This window comes from Pogoniulus pusillus, chromosome 6 (assembly GCF_015220805.1).
Source record: "Pogoniulus pusillus isolate bPogPus1 chromosome 6, bPogPus1.pri, whole genome shotgun sequence".
In the NCBI taxonomy this organism is placed as follows: domain Eukaryota; kingdom Metazoa; phylum Chordata; class Aves; order Piciformes; family Lybiidae; genus Pogoniulus; species Pogoniulus pusillus.
The window spans coordinates 6,738,714-6,758,066 of record NC_087269.1 but is presented as its reverse complement, the minus strand read 5'-3'; the positions used below and the strand labels follow the sequence as shown (position 1 = coordinate 6,758,066).

General features: G+C 45.6%; 1 long non-coding RNA gene across 1 annotated transcript; it reads right to left on the bottom strand.

Moving 5' to 3' along the window:
• Nucleotides 1–3,588: 3,588 nt before the first annotated feature.
• LOC135176448 (uncharacterized) lies at nucleotides 3,589–18,767 on the bottom strand. The gene is made up of 4 exons (XR_010302653.1): nucleotides 18,569–18,767; nucleotides 18,288–18,439; nucleotides 4,121–4,166; nucleotides 3,589–3,790 (listed from the first exon to the last, which is right to left on the bottom strand). It is a non-coding gene; the product is annotated as an uncharacterized LOC135176448 (long non-coding RNA).
• Between the last annotated feature and the right edge of the window lie 586 nt (nucleotides 18,768–19,353).

Sequence of the window (19,353 nt, the reverse complement as noted above, 5' to 3'; positions counted from 1 at the left end):
GATAACTTCTCATTCCTCAGCTGCCTGGGATCTGTGAACTCCATGGCTTGCATGCTCAGGCAAGATCCTCTTTTCCTGAGAGAGATGTAGGCCTGCTGTACTTCCCCCACCATTCTCAAAGAGAAGAGATTCTACTGTGGCAAGGCAAATTCTTGCATGTCTCTCAGATTTATCATTCCTCCATAGAGGGCAAGAGCTTTTCTACCTCTCACTCCCTGACCTTTCTGCTCTCGCGACACCCTAAGGGATTTGGATGGCATTTCCCAGAGGGAGCCAAGTGTTTAAACCTGTTTTTCAACTGCTTTGTTTCATTTTTGCCCCCTGAGGAGTAATTAATATTTCACAAACCTGGGGAGCCTGAATACAAAATCCACATGCTGATTTGGATTCTGGGGTGCAGGCATAGGAAGAGTGCTTTGCAGGGAGTGTTTTCATGCTCTTGAGAGCCTGTTTTTCCAAGTGCTGTTCTTAAGCATAAAACTGTTAATAATAATAACACAGTAGGGCAATATAAATGACACAAAAGGCACTCTTTCATTGCAGTGCTGAATGGTTTGTGGTTTAGTAGATTTTTTATTATGAAAGAGACAAAGGAATCAAAGTTTTTCCTTCCCCAAAGCTACTATGCCTAGTAACATCTTTTGCTAATAAAAAGAACTCAGCCTCCACCTCCTCCTGACATACATTCTTACCCAATTAAAGTCCTCCTGCAGATCTGTAGGCCTATTGACAACTTGTTCCATGTCACTAAGCTTGGGTTGCTGCCTTGCTACAGAAATAATAATGCAGTGCCTCCTAAATGGTCTTAGTGTTAATAAGTGGCAGGAAAGATGGAGTTTTACAGACTGCCAGCCTCCTACCTGGGACCTTCATTCAACCGTTTATCTTTCTCTTTGTTTTCCCTTCCGTCTTGTTCTTTGTCAGCAGCAGGGCTTACAGACCTTACAGCAATTCACTTTGCTTCTGTATTGTAGGAAATCAATTGTGGTGGTGGTGGCTGCAGTTGTTTTTTGCTTGTTTTGCCAATTTGCCCAAGGCAGGGTGGAGTTGAGAAGCTCTGAAATGTGCAAATTTGCCTCAAAGGTACCTGAAGAAAGATTGCTACCCTGTGAGCACATGGAGAGGGGAGAGAAACTGTGGGAAGGAGTAACCAAGTGTTCCTTAACATGGCATCAGTCTGTAAAATCTTGATCCTTTTTGTGCAGAGTTCTCAGAGCCTGATTCCAGTCCTAACAATGAAACTCTCTCAAAGTCGACTTATAGATAAACTGTGCAAGCAGCATTAAGGCAAACTGTAATTTCAGCTGCAGCCCAGCAGCTGTTGTAGGCTATTTGTAAATCTGAGTGTGCCAGAGAACACAAGGCAATAGTCCCCCATTGCTATTTCAGTCACCTTCTCCTACAAGTGTGTGGAATCCAGATAAAAATGATTTAGAATCAGAATGGTTCGGGCTGGAAGGGACCTCAAAGATCATCTAGTGCCAACCCCCCGCTATAGGTAGGGACACCTCCCACTAGAACAGGTCACTCAAGGTGCCATCCAAACTAGCCTCCAGACAGGGAGCATCCACAGCCTCCCTGGGCAACCTGTGCCAATATCTCACCATCCTCACTGTAAAGAACTTCTTCCTAACATTTAGTTGAAATCTACCCTCTGCCAGTTTAAACCTATTACTCTTCATCCTGCCATTACAAGACCTTGTAAATACTCCCTTCCCAGCCCTCCTGTAGGTATCCTTCAGATACTGAAAGGCCACTACAATGTCTCTTCAAAGCTTTTTCTTCTCCAGGCTGAAGAGCTCCAACTCTCATAGCCTGTCCTCATAGCAAAGGTGTTCCAGCCCACTAAGCATCTTCATGGCTTCCTCTGGACTCACTCCAACAGTTCCATGTCCTTCTTGTGTTGAGGGCTCTAGAACTGCATCCAGGACTCCAGGTGGGATCTCTCAAGAGTGGAGTAAAGGGGAAGAATCTCCTCCCTTGCCCTGCTGGCCACGCTGCTCTTGCTGCAGCCCAGCACACAGTTGCTGTCTGGGCTGCGCTCACACTGTCAGCTCATGTTCATAGAATCATAGAATCAACCAGGTTGGAAGAGACCTCCAAGATCATCCAGTCCAACCTAGCACCCAGCCCTAGCCAGTCAACTAGACCATGGCACTAAGTGCCTCATCCAGGCTTTGCTTGAAGACCTCCAGGGATGGTGCCTCCACCACCTCCCTGGGCAGCCCATTCCAATGCCAATCACTCTCTCTGGGAAGACCTTCCCCCTAACATCCAGCCTATACCTACCCCGGCACAACTTGAGACTGTGTCCCCTTGTTCTATTGCTGGTTGCCTGGGAGAAGAGGCCACCCCCCACCTGGCTACAATGCCCCTTCAGGTAGTTGTAGACAGCAATGAGGTCACCCCTGAGCCTCCTCTTCTCCAGGCTAAACAACCCCAGCTCCCTCAGCCTCTCCTCATAGGGTTTGTGCTCCAGACCCTTCACCAGCTTTGTCGCCCTTCTCTGGACACAGTCCAGCACCTCAACATAGGAGCCCAGAACTGGACACAGTACTCAAGGTGTTGAGCTTTTCATCAACACAGACCTCCCCAGGTGCTTTTCCTCAGGGCTGCTCTCCAGCCATTCGCTACCCAGCCTGTATCTGTGCTTGGGATTGCACCTACTTCACTCCCTTTTCAGCAGGAACATCAGAAGAGAAGGTGTCATAAGCTCGAACTGTTAAAGTGAGGTTCTGTGCTCATGTCTTTATCCAGTGTTCTCTTGGAGGCAAAAATCTAAGGGTGAAACCATGCTGCTCTAAAGAGCAGAATATGTGACTGAAATGCCTGCAAGAGGACTTTGTAGTCACTTCCTATCTCACATGTTTAAAGGTTTGTGTGTTTAAAGGTTTGTGTCATGGTTTCTGTGAGCCAATAAGGCATGTAACTTCTGCTGAAATTAGAAGAAGGCCTTAAATAACCTTTAAGGAGCTCTGCCATAGTTCATTATTGATATATAAAAGAGAAATTACCACACTTCCAGTTTGGGGGTTTTGTTTTTCTTGTTTATGTCTATTGCCTGTTTATATCTGTGTGTTCCTTACTGAATGGGCTTTTTCCAACCACATACAAAGATCTGCACAAGCAGATCCCATTCTCCAGCACTGCAGTAGTTTCACACATGGCTATACTATACAGACAGAAGGTCCTGAGCAGCCTGTAGCCCTTGAGTTACCAAGCTCTACCACAACATTTCCACCAGAACACCTTTCCACTCCTCCCTGCTTCTGGATCTGTGCTACATCTGGTACAGTAACCCTGGGTGGATCTGTAAAAATGCATGCACAAAGGAGCTGTCCCTTGCTGCATGGCTCTAGGCCAACTCACTTGCAGCATGAGAGAAAATGCCTAACACAGTGACCTTGGGCTTTATTTCATTTCTCTGATTAAAAGCAAACCTTTGTCTCCTCTGCTGGATGCTTCGTTGCCATGAGTTCATTGACTGGTGTGCATACAGCTGCTCTTAGACTCCATTTAAAATGCAAGTGAGCTTAAATACTGATGTGCAGAGTGCAGCAGAGTAAATAAAGATGTACTTGAGCAAACTTGTGTTTAGTCATTTATTTTTCTACCAGCAATTTTAGACTTGTGGAGGGTTTTTTCTTTGTTGCCTCTAATCCGTTCAGTCAGCGGTCTCATGAGTAAAAGCTTCTGCCTCAGCTTGGGGTTGATGCTTGGTTGAGTCTTAAAGCTTCATGGTTTTTTGACACTGCGCTGAGTCTGAAGCTTTGATGTTTGAGACTGCTGCCTGCACAGAGTAAATCATGTTTTAAAGTTTATCAGGAGGAAGAGTGTGCCTTTTCTTAGCCATACACGCCTGCACCCACACGCAACACCTTTCCCTTTCTTTCAGCTACCTCTGGTCTTCCTTAGGATTAAGTGATTCTTCTGCTTACTGTTCCCACACTGACATTGCCATCCTAATTGACAGCAATTGTGGCCCAAGATGGTACATACAGAATCAGAGAATGGTGAAGCAAACATTAGCCCTAGCAGGAACTTTATAAATAACACACAATAAAATCATAGTCCTCAGCTTGAAAATTGGTACTAAGCCAGCAGAGATAAACATACTCACTATATTCTCACAGGATGGGTGTCACTGCAAAGGAGTGCCAGAAAACCTATAGGAAGAGATGAATCATAGAATCATTGAATGGTTTCAGTAGGAAGGGACATCAAAGATCATCTAGTTCCAACTCCTCACCAAGGGCAGGGAAACCTCTCACTAGAACAGGGCTACTGCCACAGAGACAAACAAGACCAGCCTCCATGGGCCTCCAGGAAGCTCATGGGTTGGCACAACTGCTGTGTAGCTCCTCAGGCTTCAACCTTACTGCTTTCCTTTTGGCTTGGTCTAGGAAAAATCTGAGCCATGTCTCTGAAGCATAGAGTGCCACCAGTTGTGAAAGTTCAGGTCTGCCTTTCACTGGCTAATGCAGCACATCAAGGCATGGGATAAGTGGGATTAGCAACGTCAGTGTCTAAATTAGAGCCATGTGGAGCTTGCTGCAGTGTAGAGAAGTCTGCTGGCAGGCAGGAGCTGTGGCTCCTCACGTGAAGGGGAAGATACTGACTATGCAGCCACTCTTTTTGTGTTATAGTCAGTTTCTCTTTTCCCAAGAGTGCTTTCTATAAGAAAGATATAGCAGAGCCTGAATGTGCCAGAAGGAAACTTTCTAACAAGCCATTCAAAGCAGTGCTATTTGCAATTTCCTTTGTGCATCTCCTGCATTTTATACAATCAAGTGAGAGCACATTAGAGCAAAAAGAGAACATGCAGGCTAAAGCCAGTACTGAATTGTTTTCACAAAGTTGTAAATCAAAGTTGGAGCAAGTCCAGAGGAGGGCCATGAAGATGGTCAGAGGGCTGGAACACCTTTGCTATAAGGACAGGCTAAGAGAGTTGGGGCTCTTCAGCTTGGAGAAGAGAAGGCTTTGAGGAAACCTTGTAGTGGCCTTCCAGGATCTGAAGGATACCTACAGGAGGGCTGGAGAGGGACTATCTACAAGGTCTTGTAATGGCAGGATGAGGAGTAATGGGTTTAAACTGGCAGAGAGGAGATTTCAAGTAGTTGTTAGGAAGAAGTTCTTCCAGTGAGGATGGTGATATATTGGCACAGGTTGCCCAGGGAGGTCGTGGATGCTCCCTGCCTGGAGGTTGGATGGCACCTTGAGTGACCTGTTCTAGTGGGAGGTGTCCCTGCCTATGGTGGGGGGGTTGGCACTAGATGATCTTTGAGGTCCCTTCCAACCTAAACCAGTTTATGATTCTATGATCTAATGTAGTTCAATGTACCTGGAACAGAGGATTGAACATATTCACTTGAGGAGACAGCTGAAAGTGTCACCAGACAGAGAGAGAATATGGAAAAAGGTTGGAAGTGGCAGTTTCTAGCCAGTGTCTAGTTTAAGTCACAGCTACCTTATACCCAAGAATGTTTAGATACATGAGGCTGGGAGCTCTGAAGGGCTGGAAGAACAGAACTTCATTCCCAAGACAGATAAAAATCTCTTAGTGTAATAAAACAATTAAATTTAATCCAACATCCCCTGCAGTTATGAAGGCTAATGCACAAAAGCTGCTGTTTCAGGTGACAATTGCAAAGAGGCATTTCAGGCAAACCTAGGGAGTGTAATACCTGTCAGTGGGACTTAGGCTCCTAAATCCTGTCGGTGCTTTAAAAAAACTCCTCACTGTCCCACTCATTGTCAATGGCTCCTGAAGTCTTTTGCACCTGCTGGGCAGTGTCTGGAAATTCTCAGGGCAGGAAATAAAGCAGAGGGTTATTCTTCCCCTGTCATTTTTAACAAAACACTTTCTTTACCATTCCTCAAAGAGCTGAGATGCTGTCTCTTCAACTCCTATCCTCTGCAGTTGTTACTTAGAGGAAAATCCAAATATTCAGGCTTTTGCTGCCTTTCTTCAGAGCAGCTGCACAGATTAGAAGTATATTGAAATACATTAGCAGCGTAGAAAACCTCCTCCACCTACTCTATCATCTCAGCATTTTTCCTCCAGCTTCTCTTTATCACCTATGTATAGATTCCCTGAATGAAGAAAATCCTTCAAGAATTCATGATCCAGGCTGTGGGGCCTGGAGGTAACAGGGGACAAGGAAAGAAAGAGCAGGTGAAACATAATTAATTGTCTCTACACTGATTTCCTTCAGCCATCTCTACAACTCTTTCCTATGGAAGTGTAAATGCCTTGGTATAAAGGTCAAGATATTAGCACACTGGGCATGATTCAGACAATCTTTGTTCAATTCTTGCTATTGACTCTTGGTATGACCTGAGGTAGGTCCCTCATTTCTCTCTGTCTCATATCTCTATCTGTAAAATAAGGATAAGTGCATTTCTTCTGCTTTTTCTAGTCTATTTGGACTGTTAGCTCTTTAAGCCTTGCTGCAAACACATCCACAGCATGACCCTCAAAGCATAATGATGGAAATGTAAATATGTGAGCTTCAAAATCTGAAATTTAAAGACAAGCACAGTTTATCTGGCCTCATTGGTATGGGTTTTTTGATGGTTTGTATCAGTTACAATCTGTGCTTTTAGAATAGCACTAAACTGGCTGTGAGTCCTCCTGTTAAAAGTGGAGTGTCGGAGATAACCTTAAAACACATTCAAACCACTAAAGCCAGTAAGAAACTTCCCAGGTGACAAGTTTGTATGCAAGTGCAGCTTTGGGCTGGAAGGACTTTCTTTACAGTATCACAGTATCATCAGGGTTGGAAGAGATCTCACAGATCATCAAGTCCAACCCTTTACCACAGAGCTCAAGGCTGGACCATGGCACCAAGTGCCACGTCCAATCCTGCCTTCAACAGCTCCAGGGACGGCGACTCCACCACCTCCCCGGGCAGCCCATTCCAGTGTCCAATGACTCTCTCAGTGAAGAACTTTCTCCTCACCTCCAGCCTAAATCTCCCCTGGCGCAGCCTGAGGCTGTGTCCTCTCGTTCTGGTGCTGGCCACCTGAGAGAAGAGAGCAACCTCCTCCTGGCTACAACCTCCCCTCAGGTAGTTGTAGACAGCAATAAGGTCTCCCCTGAGCCTCCTCTTCTCCAGGCTAACCAATCCCAGCTCCCTCAGCCTCTCCTCGTAGGGCTGTGCTCAAGGCCTCTCCCCAGCCTCGTCGCCCTTCTCTGGACATGCTCAAGCATCTCAATGTCCCTCCTAAACTGGGGGGCCCAGAACTGAACACAGTACTCAAGGTGTGGTCTAACCAGTGCAGAGCACAGGGGCAGCAAGGCACAGGGCTACGGAGATCACAGCCTAATCTGGCTTTGAATTCCCTGCTGCCCTCAAAGGTGCCATAGGAAGTGCAGCAGAGTGTTATTTAAATTCACAGCAGCAACAGCAGTAAAAGGTTTAGATGTCCCTGTGAACTAAGCTTCTTAATATCTTAATATCCCATCAACGCCACTTCACCAACACCCCTGCTGTAACCGAGAGCAGCAATCAGAGCGCTGTGGATTTCAGCAGCAAAGCTGGCTGAAGATGCGCCTTGCCTCTGGCCACTTCCCACCTACCTTCTCTCAGTTCATCACCCCTCGGCTGTGTTGATAACAACAGTTTATTATTAACAGTTGTTTTCAGGCTGCTCATTCCAGGAACCCAGGGTATGGCTCAGCTCCACAAGCAATCACGATGGCACAAGTAAGGCATATCAGCACGGGGGGTCAGGAGGGGATGTGCAGGGCAAACAGCCGGGGAGCAGAGACCTCTGAGGCTGGGCTTGCTGCTGAACCAGGGCAGTGACCCAGGTCTCACTGCTTGCAGCTTGATGGCACCCTGTTAGCTGCGTGTGAACGAGTGCATAGCCTTGCTGAGGAGCTGCGTGCACACTAGTGATGGGACAAGAGGGCATGGTCTGAAGCTGCATCAGGGGAAGCTTAGGTTGGATATTAGGAAGCGCTTCCTCATGAAAAGATTGATTAGGCACTGGAATGGGCTGCCCAGGGAGGTGGTGGAGTCATCATCCCTGGAAGTCTTCAAGCAAAGATTGGATGTGGCACTTGGTGGCATGGTTTAGCTGGTGTCGTGGTGTTAGGTTGTAGGCTGGATTTGACCTCAGAGGTCTTTTACAGCCTCATTGACTCTGTGATGACAAATACCTCAGGAGAGTATCTGTGCTCATGGTATCTAGGAACTGGAGGCACTGCTAAGAAATAGAAGACATCTGGACACATGTGACACTGTGAGAAAGAATAGGGGCACTGAACACAGACCCTGAGAAATCTAAAGAGGGGAGTCAAACAGGAATAATTGTGTAAAATCACTTTCCATGAATTTTATATTTCCTTTGGTTCTTCTCTAGAGAGTGTTGGGGGGATGAGGGGTGGGAAGGGGTGGCTCACTTTCCAGCTTGTAACCTATAATACTAACAGTGATCTTACTAAAACACTTTTAGACTTTGTTGTGCCCCACTTACCAAAATTGCTTTCAATTTGCATGCTTGTGCAGAAGCTTATCCTAGGTAGGATCACAACAGTTATGGTCTGCAGATGGCAGCTGGTTTTGATAGATGAAGGTCACATCTTTTTTAGATCTGTTTGTTCTATATCCATAGGCCAACTGGGTGAGATCTGGGGCTGCCCTGAATCAGAATAAATAGCTGATTGTTGAAACCTCAGCTTCCATGCTGGCTGAAAGAGTGAAAGCTGAGAGCTGGTAAGGATACACCTACTGAGCAATAGATATGCCAATGTCAGAAAACACCTTGTTTTTTATTCAGGAGAAAAAAAAACAAACCCATACCTGGGGATGCATGCAATGAAAATCACTGGCAGGGCAAGGAAGTAATTTCACAAGGAGAACATTACTGAATTTAATCTTCAAAACAGAAATTGTCAAGATAAGCCTATTAAAAACCTTCTCTTTCTACTTTGTGTTCTTTTTCCTCTCTCTTGGTTGCAAAGTTTAAGCAAGCATTTTATCTCCTACAACAAGTCTTGTTCCTATTTGTCTCTTTACTTCCATTAGCAAGAATGGAAAGAATTTTCTTGTCAGTTTTTGTATCATTAATCCTGGGCTTCAGGGCTTGATTTGACTGTTGTGAATAGAGTTACTTCCAGGATCTGTTTGAAAATCTTTACAGCCCTGCTTTTGTTGTGCAGAAAATATGGTCAGCTTTCTGACAAATGGTGTGCAGAACACCCAGCCACTTTCTTACCAGCTGAACAGCAACCTTAAAATGACAGCATCAGAGCCCAGGAGAAAGCACAGGCTAAAGAGAGCAGAACAAGGCTGGGTTCTCAGAAATGACTGATGATAAGAGGTGCCCAAAAGAAGATTTGGCTTTCAGCTAGCTTTGATTGCTTAACCTCTGAAGGCTAGAAGCATTTAAGATGTCTCAAACCTGAGCCAAAATCATCTTTACTCTGGAGTTTGCTCACTGATTCTTCTCCTCTCTTTGGGCTGGTGACTTCATTTGTCCCACAGGTCTTTTATCAACCCATTTCCATATCTTGCCTCTACTCCTTTCATCTCGCCTCATTTCCTGAGAGAGCTCAAATACTTGGAATTCTTTTCTTTTTCCAAATTGAGAGTTCAAAGGATAGATTTTTAATTAACTATTCCTGGTGAGTGGTTTCATTAAATGAACAGAAGGGGAATTGTTCTAACAGCCTTCTGTGTTGCAGAGGAGAGGGACAGTGAAATTGAGATTTCCTGAGTACAAGGACAGCAACCCACAACATTGTGAACTTTCCAGAGCTGTAGAATGATGTGTATGGTTTGCTGCTACAACTCTGCTTTGCTGAAATGAAGATGTGCTCCTCTACTAAAGGCAGTACCTTTTCTTCACAGTGGGAATTGTCCCAGTGCAGTTGCAATTGGTCACAGAACTAGGACAATTTCTCCACAAAGGAGGTCACAGACATAGAGCCAAAGTCTTAGTGCATCTCAAGCCTCTGGGTTCACAGAATCACAGAACTTTAGATGCTGGAAGGGACCTCCAGAGATCATTGAGTCCAAGCCGCATGCCAAGGCAGGATCCCCTAGGGTAGTTCACACAGGAACATGTCCAGATGGGTTTTGAAAGTCTCCAGAGAAGGAGACTCCACAATCTCTCTGGGCAGCTTGTTCCAGGACTTTGTTAGCCTCACTAAATTGTCTCCTCATGTTGAGGTGAAACCTTCTATGTTCCAGTTTGTAGCTGTTGCTCCTTGTCTTATTGCTGCTGATCACCAAAAAGAGATTTGCCCCATCCACCCCTCAGATATTTGCACACATGGATCAGATCTCCTCTCAGTCTTCTCCAGACTAAGCAGTCCCAGGTTTCTCAGTCTCTCTTCATAGAGTTCAGTATGAGAAGAAAAGTCAGCATTTACAGGCACTCTGACTACTTTGTTTTACCATACATGTCAGTCGTAGAGCACCCAGTACAGTTCCTACCAAGATAACCAGATTGTTGTCACTGCACCTTGATCTGAACTGTCTCAATAAACACTGAGCTTTCCTTAAGTTGTGATGGCATCAGCCACACTCTTGGCAAAATACATGTAGGCTTGTGAAGATTTTCATATTATTAAGACAGGTAAGGTCAGATTTAGTTTACTGTGTTTGGTGGGTAAGGCTAACCTAGGAGAGGCTGTGGGTTGTAAAGCTTTGGATAAATGGTGGTAGCCTAGGAGAGACTGATGCTGGTCTCTTCTCACAGGTAACTGGAGACAGAGCAAGGGGGGAATGGCCTCAGGCTAAGACTGGGTAGGTTGGACATTAGGAAAAAGTTTTTAACAGAGAGAGTGGTCAGGCACTGGAATGAGCTGCCCAGGGAGGTGGTGGAGTCACCAACTCTGGATGTGTTTAAGGGTTGTTTGGATGTGATACTTAGGGATATGATTTAAGGTGAATCTTGTTGAGTAGGGTTATAGGTTGGACTTGGTCACCCTGAGAGCCTTTTTCAACCTGGGTATTTCTGTGACTCTGTGAGTACTCACTAAGAGTCACTGGTCAGACTTCAGAATGCCTGACCACTTCCCTGAGAAGCCAAAACAGGGCTGCTAATGATGTGTTTTTGTAAGCTCACCTTACATCTTGTCCTTTTCAGAACGCTGCACTGTAGCATGAGTTCTTTGCTACCAGACATTTTCCTGCTGTGGCCACAGTCACCCCAGTGCTGGTGGTCCTCTTTGCCTGCACTATGATTGTAAAATACACTTTAACTGCATCTTCCAGAGGGGCTAGAGGAGAGTGATGAGACTAGAGGGGAAGTCTTATGAGGAGAGGCTGGGAGCACTGTGCCTGGAGGAGAGACTCAGAGGTGACCTTGTCACACTCTGCAACTACTTGAAGGGAAGTTGTAGTAAGGTGGGGGTCAGGCCCTTCTCCCAGGCAACTTCTGACAAGATGAGAGGGCATGGCCTTAAGCTGTGCCAGGGAAGGTTGAGATTGGATGTTAGGAAGCACTTCCTCGTGGAAAGAGTGATTAGAAACTGGAATGGATTGCCCAGGGAGGTGCTGGAGTCACCATCCCTGGAGGCATTTAAGGAAAGATTGGCTGTGACACTTAGTGACATGGTCTAGTTGATGTGGTGGTGTCAGGTCAGAGGCTGGGCTTGATGATCTCAGAGGTCTATTCCAGCCTCAATAATTCTGTGATCCAATAGGATGTAGCCACTTGGAAAATTTCAAACACAACTTGCTGCAGACAAGCCATCTCTTAGGTGTAGTCATGCAAAGGGAGCTGAAACAAATTAGGAATGAAGGCATCAGGCATCTTTGAACATATCTGAATTGCTTTTCCTAAGAGAAGGCCAAGGAAGACATTCGACACCTGTTCATCAGTGGTCATGACCTTGGTGTAGCTAGTACAACACTTACAGCACTGGTTAAAATTGTACACAGCTTCTCCCAGACTTCAGGGGAAGTGCTATGTGCTTCCTGTGAATTCTGAAACCCTCAGATGAGGAAACCATTGAGGGTTGCCAGGTAGAAGGAAACAGCAACTAGCTTGATCTGCATTGCTTTCCAAACCAGCTTCAGCATGGAAACACAACATGACCAGGTCTGCCCTTGGCTACAACCCTGTGAGCTGTACTCCTCTGATGGACATGTAGTGTAACTCTGAAGCTCTTCAGACCAAGGGAGGCCTGGTCTCTGGGTGTCACACATTTTGCAGAGGTCTCTAACAAACAGAAGTTGGCAGCACCCCACTCCAACAGCATTTTCCACTGAGAAGCTAGGCAGAATTGAAATAGTTTTCCATATGTCCCTGAGGTGTGATAGCACTTTGGGTAGGAGATAGGAGCTTTTCTGCTTCAGCCAGGAGCCTCCCAGCATGCAAAAGTGCTTAACAAGCTCTGGAGTCCAGCATGAAGATGCTGACGGAATTAAGGCATCTTTGGGACGAGGCTATGCAGAAAGCAAACACTGTGCATCCCTTTCTGAGAGGCCAGTTCCTAACTTCAATTTAATCCCTATTTAGACTCTTTGAACCTTTATGTCCTCATCCATAAACTGGATTTAATAGCATTTTCTTGCCTCTCCAGGCAGCTGGGTAAGCACACAAAGGTGTGTGCCTTAGCACTAATGAGCTCTTATGAATACTGTAAATGAGCATCATCTAGATTAAAAAGCTATGGGGGAAGGTTTTTATTTTGCTGAAAATAACTGAATCACTAAGGTCACTTTTGAGGGGGAATCCCAGAGGAAATCTTCCTCTTTCGTGGCAGGACCAGTGGGACCAGAATCCATCAAATGTAAAGGTACATGCATAAATATGCATAGAGTCCAACATTTTCACCCTGGGGAACCTATTTGGTTTGGCTTATTTTATTTACTTAGTTTTTTCCCCAGCAAGAAGACTTGAGTAGAGGCAGCTGCACTAGGGAGAGAACTGATATTTCTATCTTTGGGCTCTGAACTCCTTTCTCATACAAACAGAGGGTCAGATGAAAGAAGAACTTGAATAAAATTGTGTTTCATCCATAAATTACTTAACCCAAATCCACCAATTAGTAGGATATGTGCTCATAGAATTTGACCAGTGTGATATATGGCCACATCTACTCTTTAAGAGAAGAAAGGACAAATATGAGGTGGAACTGCATGTCACAGAATCACAGAAATATTCAGGTTGGAAAAGACACTCAGGATCACCAAGTCCAACCAATATCCTTACTCTACAATGTTCACCCTAAACCATATCCCCAAGAACCACATCTAAATGACTTTTAATCACATCCAGGGTTGGTGACTCAACCACCTCCCTGGGCAGTGCCTGACCACTTTTGCTGGGAAAAAAGTTTCCTACTATCTAGTCTAAACCTACAGTCACAGCCTGGGGCCATTCCCTCTTCTTCTGTCATTATTTACTTGTGAGAAGAAATCAGCACCAACCTCTCCACAAACAGGTACCCACAGGCCATACAGCATCACAGAATGCTAGAAGTGAGCTCAAAAGATCATCTAGTCAACCCCTCCTGCCCAGAGGTGCAGAGGAACAATTCCTCTCATGCCTGCTCTGCCTTTTGCCCTTTTGTGTATTCCTTGCAATGCTTAGTAATGCTGGATGCAATAAAATGTTAATTTGTGGCAGGACAGGGAAGTGATACCTCTAAGCAAGAGAGGAATAGCACAGCATAAAATGTCTTGAAGCTTAAATTGCTACTTGAGGCTTGAATGCTATGGACTTTATTGCTTATAATTTGAAAGTGAACAAAACATTGTTGTCTTTTCCAGGCTTTCTTTCCTAGGTGCTTGAAGTATGATCTTTCAAAGCATCCTCAGATGTTGATCACAACAGCAGCTGCAGTGCAAAAAGCTGAGAGATGTACAAGGCAAAATGAACACAAGGATATGGAACTGCTGGAGCAAAAGGAGGGCCACAAAGATGCTCAGAGGGCTGGAGCAGCTCTCCTCTGAGGACAAGCTACAAGAGTTGGGGCTCTGCAGCCTGGAGAAGAGAAGGCTTTGAGAAGATCCTGAAGTAGCCTTCCAGTATCTGAAGGGGCCTACAGGAGGGCTGAGGAGGGACTAGTTACAAGGTCTTGTAATGGCTGGATGAGGAGTAATGGGTTTAAACTGGCAGAGGAGAGATTTAAACTGGATGTTAGAAAGAAGTTCTTTCCAGTGAGCATGGTGAGACACTGGCACAGGTTGCCCACAGAAGCTGTGGATGCTCCCTACCTGGAGGTATTCAAGGCCAGGCTGGATGAGGCCTTGAGTGCTAGTGAGAGAAGTCTCCTTCTGTGGTGAGACATTGGAACTAGATGATCTTTGAGGTCCCTTCCAACTTAAACCATTCTATGAGTCTAATAGAGTTTGCCACTCCTGATTTGTCTCTTCCTATAGGCTTTCTGACACTGCTTTGCAATGACACCAATCCTGTGAGATGACACTATGTCCATCTCTGTTTCCTTAGTACCAATTTCCAAACTGAGGACTATGATTTTATTGTGTGTTATTTATGGAGTCCCTGCTAGAGCCAATGCCTGCTCCACGAGAAATCACTGCTGAGTATCTGAACAAGTCTCATTCCACTTAACGTCCACCGTAATGCTGGACCATGCCTGCTGCACAATGGGGGAAATATTAACTGTTCCATTACTTTGGCAGAAGTCTGACCTTCCTTGTTGATAAACACCTTCCTGCTGCCTATTCTGAGTGTGCCACCTGACAAGAGGGTCAAGGTTCCCCACACTCAGTTGAGCGCTATTTCACCACTGGCATTTTACTCTGGAAACTTTGGACTATTCTGTTGTTCAAGTCAGCAATTGGATCATATTTATTTAGGTCTGGCTGTGCAAATGCATTGATTTGTAGCTTGCTATTGTTTTGTGCCTTGTATTTATGTGGCTCTAATGGACTGAAAGTGTTTTGAAACTGAAGGGTATTAAAATAGAGAGCTTTTCCTCTGAACAAGTGTAGGTAATATCATCAACTTGAAGTCTGTTTTCAAATGTGACTTTACAGCACATATATATACTGTTTTTTTAAACCTAGAGACATTCTGCCATCCAGTAATTGAGTACAAAGCCATGAAAAGAGGAGACAGAAGCTAGTGTGCAGGGAGGAAACAATGAAGCTGGCAACATAAACCCTTGTCAAAAGTGAGGAATGAGCTTTGAAACAAGTTCTGACTTTGCCTCAGCGTCACTTGCTTGGTCAAACGATCTCACCCCCTAGCCAGACATCACCATATGGCTGGTGGTAACTTTCCATTGAAGGCCTGTTGTGTTTATCACCTCCTTTAACATATGGATAAAAAGCAGTCCTGTGGTTTGCCCAGTGCCTCTGAGATGTATTTGTGCCCCTTCATCAAAACACATGTGCCTAGGCTTACCTTATCCTTACTGCTTTAAGTTTCCAAGCCTGGTTCTAGAGCTTTGAACCCTTGTTCAGCCACTGCCAACCTTGAAAACTGGCTGGCAAGATTGAGCCTGCATTCTCAGCAGTCACAGGAGAGCCCTGCAGAGGGACCTAGACAGGCTGGATGGGTGGGCAGAAGCCAATGGATGAGATTTAACAAGGCCAAATGCAAGGTTCTGCACTTTGGCCACAACAACCCCAAGCAGCACTACAGGCTGAGGACTGAGTGGCTGGAAAGCAGCCAGGAGGAGAGGGACCTGGGGGTACTGATAGATACTAGGTGAAGATGAGCCAACAGTGTGCCCAGGTGGCCAAGAGAGCCAATGGCATCCTGGCCTGCATCAGGAGCAGTGTGGCCAGCAGGACAAGGGAGGTTATTCTGCCCCTGTACTCAACACTGGTGAGACCACACCTTGAGTGCTGTGTCCAGTTCTGGGCCCCTCAATTCAAGAGAGATGTTGAGGTGCTGGAACATGTGTCCAGAGAAGGGCAACAAAGCTGGTGAGGGGCCTGGAACACAAACCCTATGACGAGAGGCTGAGGGAGCTGGGGCTGTTTAGCCTGGAGAAGAGGAGGCTCAGGGGTGACCTCATTGCTGTCTACAACTACCTGAAGGGAGGTTGTAGCCAGGTGGGGGTTGGCCTCTTCTCACAGACAACCAGCAATAGAACAAGGGGACACAGTCTCAAGTTGTGCCAGGGGAAGTATAGGCTGGATGTTAGGAGGAAGTTCTTCCAGAGAGAGTGATTGGCATTGGAATGGGCTGCCCAGGGATGTGGTGGAGGCACCGTCCCTTGAGGTCTTCAAGAAAAGCCTGGCTGAGGCACTTAGTGCCATGGTCTAGTTGACTGGATAGGGCTGGGTGTTAGGTTAGACTGGATGATCTTGGAGGTCTCTTCCAACCTGGTTGATTCTATGATCATCTAGTTCCAACCCCCCCACTGCCATGAGCAAGGACACCTCACACTTAGTGAATGAGGGAAAGGTGCTAATGATGCAGTCAACCTGTTTGTTATTGAGATGGCTTAATCTTTACACAGCAAACTTGACTGTAGGAATTACCATGTGGTTTAAGTTCCCTGAGTGCCCACACATGCCTGGCTGGGCTTTCTTAGTAATCCTGTGCAATACTTGGATCCAAGGCACCGTTCAGCAGCTTCTTGCAAATCCCCCCAAAAGCAATTACTGGCCTGGCTACATATGCAGGAATTGTCATTTTCAGGTGCAATTAAAGTAAAATTGCTTTCAGTAGATACTTGGCTATGATGACTTTTGCTGGTCATAATTCTCCCTGCACTTGGTTGTTTCTTCAGCTAAAAATTATCTTCCTCTTGTGCTGTAGAATCTCAAGCTCATTTTTGACCCAAAGTATCCTCAGAGAGATATAAAACTTAGATGGTGTAACTGCATATTACCTAGTAATGAACATTGTGACAATCAGGGCAGGGAGATGGAGGTAAGAGATATGAATTAATGTTTTAATAATCCTCCTTGTATTAGTACAAGTCATACAAGCAGGGTTCCCAGTAACTGCTGGTGAGCAATACAGCTCCTCCAGTATGGACTGATACTGCTTTATAACTCTCCAGGGAGGTGACACTCTCATGTCTGCAAGGGCAGATGGTCACTTAGCTGCCCATAAAGTTATGACCTTGTCCCTGCAGCAGGATGCAAATGTGTACTTACAGTATCACACCTTTTGCTGAAGCTCATTAGTTTATTTTTACTTTTAGCTAATCTTAGGCTGTGCAAGACATTATTCTCTCACCCTCCAGGGCACTCACCAGTTCTATAACAGACCTGTTCAATATATCTGATAGACTAAAAGGAGATTTGAGTTGAAAAACAGCTGTGAATCAGGCCACTCAGTGGTGAGAGGGCAGAACACTTGTTGGAGCAGTATCTCTGATCACAACCTCCTGGTCTTAGCCTTCTCTGGTACAGAAGTATATCAGCCAACACAAGACATGTTGCAAACCTATAGAACAGCATCCTTCCTATGTATAAATGTATGCTGTCAGTCAAGACCTCTTGGTTTAGGTTGGAAGTGACCTCAAAGATCATCCAGTTCCAAACCCCCGCCACAGGCAGGGACACCTCCCACTAGAACAGGTCGCTCAAGGCCTCATCTGACCTGGCCTTGCACACCTCCAGGCAGGGAGCATCCACAGCCTCCCTGGGCAACCTGTGCCAGTGTCTCACCACCCTCACTGCAAACAACTTCTTCCTAACATCCAGTTTCAATCTCTCCTCTGCCAGTTTAAACCCATTAACTCCTCATCCTGTCATTACAAGACCTTGACCCTCCCCAGCCTTCCTGTAGGCCCCCTTCAGATACTGGAACACCACTCCAAGGCCTCCCCAATGCCTTCTCTTCTCCAGGCTGAAGCCCTCCAACTCTCATAGCCTGTCCTCAGAGGAGAGCTGCTCCAGCCCTCTGAGCATCTTCATGGCCCTCCTCTGGACTCACTCCAACAGTTTGCTGTCCTTCAGAGTTCGAGGTTTTTGCATTTTAGAATACAAAGAACCTTCAAAGACAGCTCAAGGACATCTCAAAGCAGCAACCCCAAACACTGTAGAACTGTATTCTAGAGAGAAATGAGTTTACCCATTCTAGACTAAGAGACTGTCCTCTGCTAGGATGTAAGATGTAGGACTTCCCTAAACTATCCTTTGAACACAGCTTTTCTCTGGGAAATACACCGTGTCCCGTTTGAAAGATTTTGTTCAGTGGTGGAGAACACAGCACAAATCTTGTTTACTTGTTCCTATGCTTACTTACTGTCTCTGCTGCAAATGTGACACCTTTCTATCCTGAGCTGGTCTAGATTTAACAAGGCTGACTGGCTGGCTGTTAAAGCTTTGTCTAGCAGACAGAAAACTCTCTGTTTCCTATTCCTTCCCCCCATTTTAGCTACTTACAGTCAGTCTTCAAGACAATGCAAAGTGGTTTTGTGATGAGATGGCACTGTTAGAGATTTACTATTAGCCATGCTTTTCAGAGTCTAAGAATCCTCCTTCTGTCTCTCCTTGGAACCATTTTCAAATTTTCAGCAGCACTTTGAAGAGATTTGCTGGAAAAAAAGGACAATACTGACCCAGATGGCTTCCCAGGCAGGGCTTTCAAAACAGACAGCACAACTTCCACTTCACGCACATTACTAGCGGTAAAGAGACGAACCCTGAAAAGGATTTAATCTTACCTTTGTCAAGGACCTGACTGCGCTGAGAGGGGCAGAGTGCCACAGAAATAGCACTCAATGAAGCCAGTGTGCCTCAGTTGACTCTCCTCCTCCATTTGTGTGGTTCAGAAAATTTGGCTTCGGGACAAAAGGGAGTACATCTGCAGCGGTTCTAGCAGCTAGAGCCTTCCCAGCAGATTTCACTGATGTCAGCAAACCAGAAAAACTTATAAATGGGGGGGGAGGGAAGGAGGGGGGGGCTGTTGGGAGAGACAGTCTTATCACTGCAACCTCTGTTTTCTTCGCTATGTCTTGGTATGTTCCAAGTTCACAGTTACCTTTCAGTTAGCTGGACACTGCTGGTCCAGGTCCGAGTTCACAAGTGTTTGAACAAGTCAGTTACCCAATAACAACCTCAGCCAGGCTGCAAACAAGCATCTGGCATTGCTTGTTTAGCTGTGTCTGTGAGTAATGACGAGCTAGAAGAAAGCCACACCAGCATTCAGACATTACTTGTTGGCAAGGGGACTTGCTGTGTTATTCCTCTTCTGTATTAACGGAGAGGATCTGGCTTCTGTTTTTTAACCTTGCTGCTGCAATGCCAGGAGGGTAGGAATATCACACAAGTTAAAACAATAGCTCTTGAAAGATATGGTATTTTCTTTCATAGAATGATAGAATCAGCCAGGGTTGGAAGGGACCACAAGGATCATCTAGTTCCAACCCCCCTGCCATAGGCACAGACACCCTACCCTAGAGCAGGCTGGCCACAGCCTCATCCAGCCTGCCCTTAAACACCTCCAGGG